Consider the following 16,062-nt stretch of genomic DNA (forward strand, 5'->3'; position numbering starts at 1 on the left):
AGACTATTAGCAACTTGAGGGAAAAGACAGATGACCTCCAGAGGAACAACCCTCAAGCTGAAGTCCTCTCAGGAACATTGGTAGAAAACAAAAGATGTTCCCAACATGCTTGTGAGGGGCAGAGAGAAGAGAAGTGGTTTCTATCCCCAGCTAAACTGCCGCTCACGGCTGTTGATGCAGCCTTTTCTCCCCCGTGAAAGGGGGAGTAATCTCTCATTTAATAAACGCCCCAAGGGGTGCAGACCCGGGGCAGGTCCTAGCCTAGAGGAGCGTTGGACCAAGTTGGGGACTCATTCCTGCAAAGACCGACTCTAATTAATGCCTTAAATCAAGTAGGAAATAACGTCAGCGAGAATGTAATTTACTCCGTCAGCGCCAAATCGTGCGGAGGTTAGAAAACGGCATAAGGAGACCATCGCAGAAGTCACCTGTGTTCCTTCCTGAGGTTAGCTCCTGGGAAGCTGTAGCCTTACAAATAAATCTGATTTCATCCTTCATAAAGTGGGAACTGTCCCGCTTAACATTTTAATTTTTCCTATAAAAGCTAAGACGCTCCTCGTCAAATGTTGTGCATGCTTGTGGGGGTTGCTCTTTTTGAGCTCATACCAGACCAGACCAGGGTTTGGTTTTGCTGCCAGCCCACGCTCCTTGCTGCCCGTAGCTCTGGAGAAATGGATCCGCAGTCGTGTGTGCTGTTTATAGTGTGTGCTGCTGAACTCTGGCAGTAGATACTGAGATTAACTTCCTTTCAAAAGAAGAGTTAAGGGAAATCTACCATTTTTATAACCAGTATGGAAAAAATACCATACATGATGGAAAAAGGAGTTCTTAGTAATCTAGTTATGTTGTGATGTGTGTGCATGAGAAAAAGAAACATGAGCTGTATTTTTTAAAAAAATAACTGTGAAACTACATTTCTAAAAATGACCATAGCAGTTTGGGTTTGAAGCAGTAGTTGGAAATAGGAATTCTGTAAAATAGGAATTCCGATGCTGCACGTGCATGGAAATGTGGTTCATATTGAACGTGGATGACCTCGGGCTGACCCGAAGAAATGTGTGAAATTAATCCTTATGTTGTTCAGGACATTCACCACACACTCACACACACACACACACACACACACACACACACACACATCCACACACACACATCCACACATCCACACACACACTCACAATCACACACACATACACTCACACACACACACATTCACATACACTCACACACACACTCACACCCTCTTCACAACGAAAAGTCCCCACACACACACACATGCTCACACACACATACACACACACACACACACACACACACACACACTCACACACACACACACACACACACAGATAAATGTAGAGGCCAAATTCACGTAGAGAGATAAAAAGTGCAAAATAGATTGTCAGCTTCACATTTGACCTCTGGAATCTTCTATTCATGTGACTGAAAGATTCAAACAATGTTGAGCTTTCCAGTGCTTTCATTTGTGCCGCCTCCTTGGCTCCCACCTTCAGCATCCTCTGAGGGAGTGGGTACAGCCTTGCCTGGAGCACTCATTGGTGACACTCCGTTAGTCAGCCGGCCGTGTCACAATCTGTTAGTGCCGTTAGGTCTGAGTTCACAGGTAGCGTTTCTCCGCGGGGCCTCTCGCAGGAGGGGGAGCCAGGGCAGCTCTTCCTCGCCCCGCGCTGCTCTCTGGCCACAGCCATTCGCAAGCTCGCGGCCCCTCCTCGTCCTGGCACCGTCGTCTTCAATTCCCAGCGGGAACGTCACATTTCAAATGTCGGAAACGTGCTATAGATTTCTTGGCAGGAGGAAGGCATTGGGTTTGACTGTCGTGCCTTTAAGAAATATATAATGTTACGAGCAAAATTAGTATCTGAAACTATGTTGCTCTGAAAAGGAACGGAGCTCATATGCATCTCTCGTGGTACACGGATCCTTGGCCTGGCAGCCAGGTTTGAACACTTTTTTTGACTAGAAATCAGCGTTCGTGTATACATGCATTCATTTGGCAGAAGTAAAGCAGGCAACGCTGGAAACAAGAAGACTGCATATGAAATGTGTAAACTAATGTAACATAAGGTTCATGAGCAGAGAGGTACAATTTACCTACTTTCATACGTGACAGTGAATGAAATCATGAACAAGTGTTTAAAATATACCAAGTTGCCAATATGTCCAAAGACAGAAAAACATAGAATGCAAAAAGATACAATAAATTGCTGATTGAAAGTTAAAAAACACAGTCCAAGGTGAACATGGACATGGTTAAGTATGGATTTTTCAGTCATAGGTGATACGCTTTTTTCATCTTACAGAGTACAGTTGTACTAAGCTCCTTGTAGTCATTTAAATGGAATTTTCTGGTATGCATATCATCCTGAGACACCTTATCGTAAATCCAATCCCCCTACCTTCCCAACATACCGTATGGTAGATTAATTAAAAATACAACCTTTAACTACACTTGTGAAAGTACCAAGAAATTGTCTCAACTTAAAAGCACCTGGAGCCTTTGTTTCCGAATACCTACGATTAGTTGTGTAATGTTTGTGAAAATTTGAATATTATAGGAAATGGATAGTCTAGTGAAAGAGTCTTAATTCATACCCCAAAGGAACTCGCTTTCCTCCCGTTGGGGTCTCCATTCGAAGATCCATAATGCATTTTTATTTTCAACAGCTGCTTAATGTGTTATTCAAGTTAAAGTCTGGTCAAGCTTGGTCATATAAAACCTTTGGAGACATTAAGGAATGTGATATTTCTGACCAGCTGCAAAAGCGGTAACCTCTGAGGGGAAAAAATGAGCATAATAAAACAAAAAGTAGGCAGCTCGCGTATTCATCTTTCCCCTTCTTTGTATTTTCCTCTCATATTGCTTTCCTTTTTTAAAAAACCTGTAATACAGCTTTAACCTTTAAAGTTCTCCACATCGGGCGATTTTTCATGATCGGGCTGTCTCATGATTGTTTTTATTTCAGTTTAACATTTCCTCTGATTCACTACATTTTTCAAGGTATTTATGAGATTTTACTCCTGAGTTCACTCGAGGTTAATAACTCATGATTTAAATCAGATCATTGACTACATGCATGTGACCAAGTCAGTGCAGTTCCTAAGGTCACAAATAACGTCCCAAAGTAACTGTAACGAAATGATTTCTGGTAGAATCTGTTGTGAAATGATAAATCTGCCTATACAGTTACGTCAAGCACGCTCTAATCAGTGTTCTTGCTACTAGTAACATGGAGATGAATTTATTGGCCAAGAAACACCTAAGCCTGAGATAACAGTTTATTTTAATCTTACAGTAACACATTGTCTGCGTTACCGTCTGTATCAAATTATGTTTCGATCAAAATTTTGTCACTCAGTGGATTGCTAATACGAATGACAAAACACTTAATTCTAAGGTAGTAAGTTTCCATATCCAATATAGTATGCAGAATAGAAAACATAATCGGGAATAAATCTTTGACTTCGTTCTTCATTGGTCTATCGTATGTAACATTTTAATGTTCATTCGTTTCCCAGTAATCAAATCTAAAAACTGTTGTTACCAATGCAAACATGTATCCAACCTTTTACTGCAGTGAATAGCGTATCCTTACATGGCATTTTTGGTTTACATTTTGCTTGCATTCATTTTTTATAGTTGCTAACGTCAATATCCAGAATGAGAGAAAAAACTTTCATAAAATACCGTCTCTTGTAGTTAAAAGTAATCATGCCAGAAATGACTTCTTAGCCAATAAAGGCCTAAAAGTCACTTTAAGAGTAAAGAAATGTCCCTTTGGCATCTTCAAGGATCAAGAAGCAAAGAGAAAAGTAACTATCAGGACAAGAATAGAGATTTTTTCCTCTAAATGGTAGTTCTGTTTCCACATAAGCTTAGTGGTGTGTTATCTTCCCCGCTCCCGGCCAGAGCCGAGGAAAAGCCGGGAGAGACCCTCATTTTGATCCCTGTTTATGTTTGTCCACGGCTCTTTGGAAATGTAGACGATTGCGGCCATTTTTCCGTGTTTTCACTACAGCTTTGCTATCGGTTCACCTCTCCAAAATGAAGGTGTACGCTTCCAGCGTTGAACACCTGCCCGGGGATGCGTGTGCACATGTTTGGTTTTTAGATCCCTAATTGTGAAAGGAAATCTACGACGTGGGCCTAAATGATAGTAAAAATGAATCTGGATAGTATTTCTGAGCGTTTCTCTGTGCAGGTGCCAGCATAGAAACTACACCACGCTCCGAGCTCTGCCTGGGGAGCTGAAGTTCAGGAAAATACCGGTGGACAAAAGCATGCCAACGAAGTAGGGAAACATTTCAACCACATGTATAGCTTCCCGGATCCCTGCAGACGGTGTAGCTGCTGAGAGGCGGGGCGGTTCCTCGAGGCCAGGGGTCGGCAAACTGCAGCTCACGAGCCACTTGCAGCTCTGTGGCCCCTTGGGTGTGGCTCTTCCACAAAATACTCACCTCCGCGCATGGGCCACGCAGGTTCAATCGCACTCTCCAGGCGCGCCCGCACAGGGTATTTTGTGGAAGAGCCACACCCAAGGGGCCAAAGAGCCGCATGTGGCTCGCGAGCTGTGGTTTGCCAACCATGGCTCTAGGCATAGTCTGACTTTTACTTTCAAATAACAAGTCAGGGTACCATGACAGGGCGCAGGAACCAGCTGCAGCCCCTGGGTCTTCAGTCTCTTCTGCTTTCCCGTGGGAGCCTGTGTCCTTCACTCATTTGGAAAGCGGCCTTTTGGGGTTTCGGGCTCCGGGACACAGAAGTCATTCACACCTGAGTTACTGTTGCTTGGCGATAGTGATAGGATTCCATAACCGAGTTCCAGAAGGACGGGCCCCGGGTCCACAGGAACTACGGACTGAGGGATTGAAAGGTTGGACACTTGAGACCCGTCCTGAGTGATGTGCCTGTCGCCTCTCGCAGCCCTCACATCTGCCTCCCGCCCTGGCCTTAGAGATGTATGGAAATCCCAAGTAGATTGCACAAACAGAAGACAATTTTTAAAAATTGTTTCTGGATGCTCTAACCGGTTTGGCTCAGTGGATAGGGCGCCGACCTGCGGACTGAAAGGTCCCAGGTTCGATTCCAGTCAAGGGCATGTACCTTGGTTACAGGCACATCCCCAGTAGGAGGTGTGCAGGAGGCAGCTGATCGATGTTTCTCTCTCATCGATGTTTCTAACTCTCTATCCCTTTCCCTTCCTCTCTGTAAAAAAATCAATAAAATCTATTTAAAAATTGGTTTTGGAAATTTAGTCTTAATCAATGTTGACGATGCTGAGTGACAAGGACCTTCTGTATATGAAAATATTTATTTGAGTTTTTAAAAATTCTTTTATGTTACCCAAGTAGCCTCAAAATGTAGGGTAGTGGTACTTTTGTGGGCAGCACTAGTTTCTTTTTCTAATTTTCACCCGTTTCCCCGCTCCCCTCCCCTTGGGCAGCCATCAGCTTGCTCTCTTTAGCTATGGGTCTATCTATTTCTGGTTCATTTTGTTGGTTCATTTTTTTTAAAGATTCCACAAATCAGGGAATCCAGATGGTATTTCTCTTTTTCTGACTTGTTTCACTTAGCACAATATCCTCTAGGCCAGCGATCGCCAACTGGTGGTCCGCGGACCTCTGGTGGTCCGTGAGGTCCGAAAGGTTGGCGACCGCTGCTCTAGGTCCATCCAGGTTGTCAAAAATGGCAAGATTTCATTCTTTTTTATGGGTGAGTGACATTCCATCGTGTGGATGTACCACAGCTTCTTTATCCATCTGTTGATGGACGGCTAGGTTGCTTTCTTATCTTGGCTATTGTAAATAATGCAGCAGTAAACAGAAACAGAGGTGCATACATCATTTCACATTAGTGTTCTTATTTCATTCAAACACTCAGAAGTGTTGTTGGGCAGTATAACAGCTCTGTTTTTAATTTTTTGAAGAATCGCCCTACTGTTTTCCATCGTCACTAAACCAATTTCCATTCCCACCAAGAGTGTGGGAGGGCTCCTTTTCCTCCACGTCCTCACCAGCACTTGTTATTTATTGATGTGTTAATGGTAGCCGTTCTCACAGGTGTGTGGTGGTATGCATGGTGACTGTGATGTGCATGTTCCTGATTTAGTGATGCTGGCATCTTTTCATGTGTCTGTTGGCCATCTGTGTGCCCTCTTCGGAGAAATGTCTACTCATTTTTTTAATTGGATTCTTTGTTTGTTTGGTTGGTTGGTGTTAAGTTATATGAGTACCTTATATATTTTGGATGTTAATCCCTTAGCAGAGGTATCATTGTTGAATAGTTTCTCTTTTTGTTTTGTTGATGGTTTCCTTTGCTGTGCAAAAAATTTCAGTTTGATGTAGTCTCATTTATTTACTTTTGCTTTTGTTGCCCTTGCCCAACAAAAGCAAAAATAAACAAACACTTTTTACTAATATGAGCCTGTTTAGTAATAAATAGGAAGCAATTTAAAATATTTGGACATTATATTCTACTTTAGGGAGGATTTGACTGAGGAGACATATTCAAAAAGATATTGCTAAGACCAATTGGTCAAAGAGTTTACTGCCTATGTTTTCTTTTAGAATTGTTATGGTTTGGGGGTCTTATATTTAAGTCTTTAAGCCATTTTGAGTTTATTTTGGTTATAGGGTATAAGAAAGTAGTCTCATTTCATTTTTTTTTGCATGTGTCTGCTCACTTTGCCCCAACATCACTTATCAAAGAGACTGTCTTTACCCCATTGTATATCCTTGTCTCCTTTGTCATAGATTAATTGACGATACATGTGAGAACTTACTCCTGAGCTCTCTGTTCTAGCCAATTGATCTATATATTTGTCTTTATGTCAGTACTATACTGTTTTGGTAGTTGTAGCTTTGTAGTATAGTTTGAAATCAGGGAATATGAAACCTCCCACTTTGTTCTTTCTCAAGGTTTCTTTGTCTATGCAGGCTCTTTTGTGGTTCCATATAAATTTTAAGATTAGTTATTCTATTTCAGAGAATGCCACTGTATTTTGATAATTGCATTGAATCTGTATATTGCTTTAACTAGTTAGAGCATCGTAACAGTACAATCCTTCCAATCCATGAGCTTTTTATGTAAGGCTTTTATTATTAAAAGTAATCATCAACCCTAACCGGTTTGGCTCAGTGGATAGAGCGTCAGCCTGTGGACTGGAAGGTCCCAGGTTCGATTCCACTCAAGGGCATGTACTTTGGTTGTGGGCACATCCCCAGTAGGGGGTGTGCAGGAGGCAGCTGATCAATGTTTCTCTCTCATCGATGTTTCTAACTCTCCCTCTCCCTCTCTGTAAAAAAAATCAATAAAATATATATATATATTTTTTTAAAGTAATCATCAGCCCGGCCAGTGTTGCTCAATAGTTGAGCATTGACCTATGAACCAGTTGGTTGCAGTTCAATTCCCTGTCAAGGGCACATGCCCAGGCTGTGGGTTTGATCCCCAAGAGGTACCATGCAGGCGGCAGCAGATCAATGACTCTCTCTCATCATTGATGTTTCTATCTCTCTCTTCCTCTCCCTTCCTCTCTGAAATCAATTTAAAGATATTTTTTTAAAAGTAATCACCATAGCAAATAAATACCTCTTGAGCATATTGTACGACTCTATGCTAAATGTGTGTTATTCACAATCTTACTTAATGTTTACATAAAACCTATGACATAAATACTATGTTATGTTCATTTTGCAGATGAGAAAACCGAGCTTGTAAAAGGATAAGAAATGTGGCCAATTGTCTCCATCAGTGGTTCTCAACCTTCCTAATGCCGCAACCCTTTAATACAGTTCCTCATGTTGTGGTCACCCCCAACCATAACATTATTTTTGTTGCTACTTCATAACTGTAATTCTGCTACTGTTATGAATCGTAAATATCTGATATGCAGGGTGTATTTTCATTGTTTGCGACCTGCAGGTTGAGAACCGCTGATAAGAAAGTGGTAGAAGCAGGGATTTGAGCAAGCCTGCCTGGTTGTTAGAATGTTGCCCAACGTGCGAGGGAGCCTATTTTGAATGGATTTCTAGTTTTCACAAATACGATTTGGTACTTGGAAAGCAGGTATTCTGCAGTTCTAAAATAAATGAAATATTGCTTTAATTTAATCTATGTGTGGCCAGGAAATAAATTAATACTCAGCTACAGTTGACTTGGCTCAGGCACTGTCATTTAGATTACTGCATGATCGACCCTAATTATCCACTGAGAATAATTCATTCATACACATCTCTTTATCTTCCCCCTTCTTTCTCTCTCAAACACACACACACACACACGTGTACTATACTGGTTGCCACATGTGCCCACTAATTTGAGAGCCATAGCCTGTAGGACATCCGTAAAATGGTGAGTTTCGTCTAGAAGTTTCTAGAATTTAAAAATGGAACGTAAGGATAATTGTTTCATGGTAAGACTTGCCGAGAGAAATCCTTGGAAAAAGAGCAGGCTCAGAGCAATTAATGGAAAATTTAGCTGTCGCTGCTTTGGGGGCGGATCTGTGGCTCTGATTGCCCCCATTCACATGCATAGGGTGATGTATAAATGGACAGGTGCTAAGCTATAGGTTTGTTGAAGTCATGGCTGTTGTACAGATATTCTGGGTTAGAGCTGTAACAGCAAACCACTAATAAATCGACAGTTCAAAGTTCTGTTTTTTATCTGACCCACTCGGAAGACACATTGGAGGGGTGAGCAGTGTCCTATGCATCACTCCACTCCATCTTGGAAGCCACTTGCTTTGCCAGTATGTTGCCCTGATGACCAGGGATTGATTTAAATACAAGTGGGTTGGGGGGAAGTTGAGTGCCAGGGAAGTAAACCCAGTTACTCCAGAGATTGGAGAGGTCTCCCCGGTGGACGCCTTGCACAACAGCTTTCAGAAGGTCATTTTGAAATCATGTCAGTCCCGAGTGTCACCAGGGAAGTGACAATGCTGCATGCATTTCACAGTTAGGCTGGTGAGAGTCCCGATTCTGTGAGCCACTGTGTCTCTCCATCATTCTCACCCATCTTCACCTTCATTCTCATCACCCTTTATTATTTCACTAGAGGCCCAGTGTACTGGATTCGTGCACCGGTGGGGGCTGTGGCCTGCGGGGATTGGCCCACTGTGGAAGCACTGCTCATCCTGATCAGCCATCCCCCTGTGGGAGCGCACTGACCACCAGGGGGCAGCTCCTGCATTAAGCGTCTGCCCCCTGGTGGTCAGTGTGTGTCATAGCAACTGGTCAACAGGTCATTCTGGTTGTTCCGCCATTGGATCGCTGGGCTTTTATTATATAGGATGGTCTCCTCACTCCCAACTGGGAAAAGTAGACAGAGAAGAGATTATCACCAAGTGAGGGACAACATGGAGATGCATGGGTACGCCGTGTCACCAACCTGAGCTAGTGGCCAAGGGAATACACGTAAGCCCTGGTACAATATACTCTTCCCGTTCTATCAAAAACCACCCCCCTCATTTCAAGCTCTGTCTATGACTTTGAAAAATGAAATAAACAAGAGGTGTATGGTCTGATTCCCATTTGCTGCTGTACACTCTGAGTAGTTCCAAAAGCATCTGGAAGAGAGGGCTTGTGGGCAAATGTTTGGCCGCTGCTCACCACCGTGTTCCTGCTGGTGCAGTGTGGGGAGGCCAGAAAGCCAAGTGTGACTAAGAATCAGAGAAAAGTCGGGTTTCTGCTCTCAGTCGTCTGAACCAGTTCTATTTTTATGCTTATTACGATTCTTTAAAACAAAAGAAAATAAAATGAAATGAGCCATGAAAAAGGAAGAAGCAGCAATCACAGCTCTTTCTAATCAGCAAGGGAGTGTTCCGTTTTTGATTTGCAACTTAACTGGCTCTAACCAGCTAACCCACGTCCTCCCAACCGTGACCTCGGGGACCCCGCGGGCCCTCCAAGACCCCCAGGTTCCTGCAGGAGCGCATCCCTGTGGTCACATGTAACCTGGGCTTCGCACCTCTGCTGCTCGGCCGGCAATTGCCCCGGGACACGGATCCCACTGTGGTTCGAAGCACCGTTTTAAGCTGTAACTTCTTAACTGCTCCTGGTAAAATACCCCTCACCTCCAGGCTCCGTCTCCCTTTTTGTCTGTGTAAAGCACGAGTTGCAAGGCCGATGTCTTCCTCTGCTGTCAAACATTTTGAAGCCTTGTGTGCAAACTTTCCCCCTGCAATGAGGGTGCTGATTTATCAACTAGCACGAAATTCTGCAAGGGGCTCGGCCCCTGCCGCGGTGGCAGAAACCTCGGCCCTTGCAGCCCCGGCTTTATCCAGAAGGTCATCAGGAAGGGCGTCTGGTCTAATTAGCATATTATGCTGTTATTATTATAGACTAGAGGCCCAATGCATGAAATTCATGCAAGAGTAGGCCTTCCTTATCCCGGCTGCCGGCACCAGCTTCCCTCCGGCACCTGGGACCTGGGCTTCCCTCCTCCGGCCAGCCGCAGACAACTGGGACCCGGGCCGGCCTCCCCTGCGCCGCCCACAGGTACCCGGACCCCGGCCAGCTTCCCTCAGGCCCCGGCTTTGTCAGGAAGGTCGTCTAGACGTCCGGAAGGTCGTTTGGCTGTCCGGTCTAATTACCATATTACCCTTTTATTATTATAGATGGGTAGCTGTACTTCCCTCACACTTCCTCGTAGAAGAGGGGGAGCTGTAATGTTAGAAGCTAGTAAAGCCAGCCCCTCGAGAATGGCATCTTTGAACCCAGGCTCGTTAATTCCCTGGGACGTGGGAGGCATCCGGGCGTGCTTTTGACCCTTTGTCGCACTGACATCGCTGCTTCAGTTGTTGGCTTCGGGTGTCTTCCTCACCAAGTCCCTGCTGCCTTAAAAATTAATTATGATAAGAGTGTCTTTTCAGTTCAGACCGTTCACGAATGCCTCGCGCGCGGGCTGCAAATGAGGAAGTGTAAATTAGGGCATCGCCGAGCACCGAGGGTCCCAAGAAACCAATTTAGGAATTCTCCGTGGGCTTGGTGGAGACCGGAAAGCACCCCCCCACCCCACTGGGGGAGAACTGGAAATTAGAAGCTGCTTGCCTCCCGTTTCACTGCGCGTTCCAATCGACCTTCCTTGGAAGAAATGTGCTACACGTATGGGGACCAAGTTTGTTATTTTATTTTGCCGTTCATAGTACGTACAATGCTCACAGCTTTATTAACAAACATTCTCTAGTAATTGGCATGTGCTATTCAAAGGGTGTCCCACGGACAAGCTCCTTTAATACTTAGAGCAGCTCTGTGGAGTGGGTATGATTGTCGCTCCCATTTTACAGATTATGCAACTGAGTCCTGGAAAGGTCAACTGGTGGAAGTCTTTGCTCCTAACTTTGAAATGAAAAGATAGCGCCTCAACAATTTGGCTCAGTTTCCGAACTCTCCTTTATTATGCCTCAGTGCCAGTGGTGGATAGTTTTTAAGGTGAGATCAGATTACTGTAAAAATTAATTTTCCACAGTGAACTTCGGGTCACCAGGTGTCCGTTTCCCCTGCCTTTCTGAGGCAATGGGGCAGGAACCCGCTTGCCCTTGGTCGGTTGTCCTTCCTGCTGGCCAGCCCTTGAACTTGACCTTCTTCTCGCAGCTTTGCCTGTTACCATGTGTTCATCGGTTTTGCACTTTCCAAAATTTGTCCACATTTCTTCTCCATGTGTGTTTGTTCTGTGTGTGTGTGTGTGTGTGTGTGTGAGAGAGAGAGAGAGAGAGAGAGAGAGAGAGAGAGAGTCTTTAAAAATTGTCATTGCTGTCCTTGTATTTTCAGGGTTCTGCTCAGGTTGTAGGAAGTATTTTCTCTGTAGGACTTGGGGAACAGAGGTGGGGAGAGAGGCAGAAAAGAAAATACTATGACTCCTTCAAACCTTGAAAAGGGTTCCTTCCAGATCACCGTGTATTTGTTCACCAAGTTCAAGTTTAGGCCGGAATCGCTCCGAATCTATGAAATGCATGACATAGCCGTTTGCACAGCTGTGGTCAATATGGCCGCACCGTTCTCTCAGACTGTCCGCATGTCCTGTGTGAAGGATGTACGTTCTGAAAAACTGCGCTCACTCCATAAACCTGAAAAGTGGGGTCCACTGGGCCCAGTGAAATGGTAACTGAAATTGAGGAATCGCAATAACTGCGAGGACAATAACACTACAGCAAGCTCTTGTTTTCTAAAATATAAGCAAAACTTCATATGTTCATGCCCCAAACTCCAAGACGCCAGTTTATTTTTAAAGCAAGAAATAAGAAACACCTGTTTATTATCAACCATAACAATATGTTTAATTTTGAGCAGCTCTTCTTGGCAGTTGCTAACAAGCCATATTTTAAAATTTAAAATGGTTTTTAATATATTTGAAGGCAGGAGGAGATATATTTAGATGTTTCTTAGCCTTCAGTTAAGTTTAGTGCGTATTAAATGTGTACTAACGTTAACTTCAGTCATTATTTTACTATTGTAATTAATGAAAAATGAAACTTAACAGTTCTATCATTTCATCTTACTGTATTATATTTCTCAAGGAAAAAAATAAGGCAGGATTATCAGTGACCCAGTAATAGAATATATTTTTTTAAATAGTTTTATTGATTTCAGAGAGGAAGGGACAGGGGGGAAGGGATAGAGACATCAATGATGAGAGACAATCATTGATTGGCTGCCTCCTGCACGCCCCACACTAGGGATCGAGACCACAACCCGGGCATGTGCTCTGAGCAGGAATTGAGCCCTGCCCTTTTGGTTCACAGGTTGACACTCAACCACTGAGCTAAGCCACCAGGCAATACAAGATAATTTTTCAAAAGCAGTTCTCATTTGTAAAAGTGTATAAGTGCTAAAATAAAACATAGGAGAAAAGAAACCCTGTAGGTAAATAAGCTAAGAGGAGTCATTCCTTTCCATTTCCCAGGACTGACTTGACCAATTTTCCTATATTTTCTTTGGGTGCAATACGATGATTGTCTACCATTAAATAGAAAAAAAACTATCTAAAATTTATAAAAACACACTAAATGTGGCAATTCAACTAGGAACTCTTCGTGAAAAAGCAAAAAATATAAGTGGAATGTTTCCTATAAATCTCCATGGGAAACTGTTTTAATAAATCTTTAAGGGCAATATTGATTTTCATCTTTCTCAGGTTTGAGGCTTTCAGTTAAAGTCACTTTCCAGCATTCACCCCTTAGAAAGGAAATAGTGAAGGAAATTATTTTCCTTGTTGATTTTAATATTTTTACACGTTTTGTTTCCATTTTGACAGTTTTATTGATATTTTTACTGGTTTAGGCCTAATTTTTTAAATAGATGTGACCAAACTATTTAATGTAAGAATGTTCAAGCACATGTTTCATCTGAAGGTTTTGCACAAATCTTGCCAAGTTCCCACCCTTAAACGAAATAATGCATGGACACATCACAGAACTGCCTGAAATAGACAAAATTGACCTCTTTTTAAGTTAATTTCGTTGAAAAGTATGTTTGCTGGTGGCAAGAGAGAGTTTCCCCACCCTCCTCCTCCCACCCCCACCCCAGCCACAGAATTTTTGTTGTTTTAAATAATTGAGGTCAAGAGGAATTAAAAGGGGGGAGATAGTCCTGCAGAGAAAAGTGCCATTATGTGAGCTAATTAAATTTTTGCTGACATTGTCTCTTAAAATTGCACTTAACCCACTAGGTATGCACCAGATGAGTACAGAAACGTTATGTGAAAACGGACTATTCTCTTTGATAACATGGCGGGATATAGAAAAGGAAGATTTCCGCGATGTCTCATCAAAATTTAGTGCCTGCACATTTATCCTTATTTTCCAATTTTTGGAGAACATCCACTTCCTACATTATTTGGCTTTTATTAATGAAGAAAATCACCCAAGGAAATAACCGTAGGACTCATTAACTCTTTCTTTTTCATTCCACCCCGGCCGCTGTGCCGTTTAAATAATGGCTTAGAAAATAAAGAACATTTTATATCACGTGGGGGGATTGAGTGGAACTCAATTATAGTCTCCGGAGCAATCCAGGAAGATATTTGTTGTTTTTATTTCTCAAAAAAAGAAAAGGTCAAACAACCCAAATGATTCTGCTTGCCCAGGACAAGTCCTGGAAGCATTTAAATTTATTTCCCATCCCAAAATGCCGACCTTCTCTAATGCATATTAACCTTCGCCGTAAGGATCACAAATCTTCAGATAATCTCCTGTATTTTAGTAATTTATTTTCTGTCAAACATATAAAACAAATCTTGGTCAAGCATTCCATTAAGAAGGGAGAGAGGTTGGGGGAAATGTTTCCATTGTGGTATGCGCTGCGTTTTCTGGAGTTTCTGATGAAACACAGATGTTCCACTGTGCCCACAAGGATGGTTAGCCGTGATCAGATGGGTCCCCGGTTAATCTCTGAAACCTCACGCTTCCCTTCTGCCGATCAGAATGCGGGGCCTTCTCCTAGGGCACATCGAACATATCAGAGTGTCTACAATGGTTCATTACATACTTCCCTCCGAAATGTTTTAAATATCATTTGCTTTCCAACTTGATGTCTCTCTGGGCTTTAGGCAGTGCCAGCATTTACACATGGACCATCAATTCCGTTCTCGTGGATATTTTGCAGTGTTCTACAGTGACAAATAGTGCGTTGGCTTGAGAAAGTAATTGGGTGCGTGGGTCCTGAAGTCAATCGTCCACATTGGAGAAACACTGAGAACGTAGTATTCCACTAGGTTTGAATCTCTGACTTTGAAAAACAAATCAGGAACAGAGACTGCACCCTAGAAAGCTATAAAATCAAAGCAACAGCCGGAGAGAGTTACGATGGCCACCACAGATAATGACTGAGGACTCACTCCATCACTGACACGTAGGCAAATCGCTGCAGAAATAGAAAGGAAAGCGTGCGTGAGTGATTTTTTAATCATCTTGATTGTGTTGTCCAGTGACCCTGGACAATTAGAAGCATAGTTTTATCAGAAGTTAAAACCACATACGGATCACTTTAGCTATTATTATTATTATTTTTTTTAATTATTGTTAATTTGGTTATTTTGTAGTAAGGTAATTGATTTCAGAATAGTTCGCCCTTATCCCAATATCTCAATATCTTTAGCACCCAGATCATTTCCCTTCACTCGTATTGTATAAAACCACATTGTTATCCCATTAACTGATCTGTTTTAAAACTTTATGTGATCTTGAATCTAGACCAAATACTTCGACATGCACAATTTAAAATAATATGATTAACTATTGAATTTATAAAATAATCCCCAATCTTTCAGGATAGAAGCTATAATACCGCCATGTTCGTTCTCTGTTGAAAATTATTGAATTTCCAAACATGTTTCCAAAATATTTGCCTTTCAGTTTTGCATATTTGTATGTCTAATTTTCTTCCACGCTGAGGCATCTGTTCATGATTTTAGCTTATTTTCAAAATCTTTTTGGGTTAATGTTTGGATTTGATATTCAAATTCTTTATGGGCTGAGCAACTTCTGGAGACCTCATCAATAATGCTTTTCAAGTTCATAATTTTTAACTTGAAACATTATTGTGGATGTTTGTTTTTTCACTTGGGAAAATATTCAACATCTTACTTATACCCATTAAACACAGGGTGTGTTGTTACTTTTGTTTTGCTTTGACACTTGAACCTTCAAATATATTCATGATTTTGAGCATATTTGCAGTCTTTCTGAAAGTTTATTTTTTAATATATTTTTATTGATTTCAAAGAGAAAGGGAGAGGGAGAGAGAGAGAGATTCTCTCAGTGATGAGAGAATCATGGATCGGCTGCCTCCTGCACGCTCCACACTGGGGATGGAGCTTGCAATCCAGGCATGTGCCCTGACTGGGAATCGAACCGTGACCTCCTGGTTCAGAGGTCAGTGCTCAACCACTGAGCCACGCCGGCCGGGCTGAAAGTTAATTTTTTAAAATAAAGCTTTAATTCCAGAATACAGAGAAAACAACTACGCAGGCGAGAGGGAGCTTTTGTTTGCTTCTGGGAGGGGCAGTCACATTTGGAGAGGAGCTTCTCCTGGGGGAGAGAGAGGAAG

At 42.5% G+C, this 16,062-nt stretch overlaps 1 protein-coding gene across 1 annotated transcript in view; it reads left to right on the plus strand.

The window, feature by feature from the left end:
• Positions 1-16,062, plus strand: part of TENM3 (teneurin transmembrane protein 3) — a 420,001-nt gene that overhangs the window by 75,763 nt on the left and 328,176 nt on the right. The gene's annotated exons all lie outside the window — the stretch shown is intronic.

The sequence above is a fragment of the Myotis davidii genome, unplaced genomic scaffold, assembly GCF_000327345.1.
Source record: "Myotis davidii unplaced genomic scaffold, ASM32734v1 scaffold184, whole genome shotgun sequence".
Lineage (NCBI taxonomy): Eukaryota > Metazoa > Chordata > Mammalia > Chiroptera > Vespertilionidae > Myotis > Myotis davidii.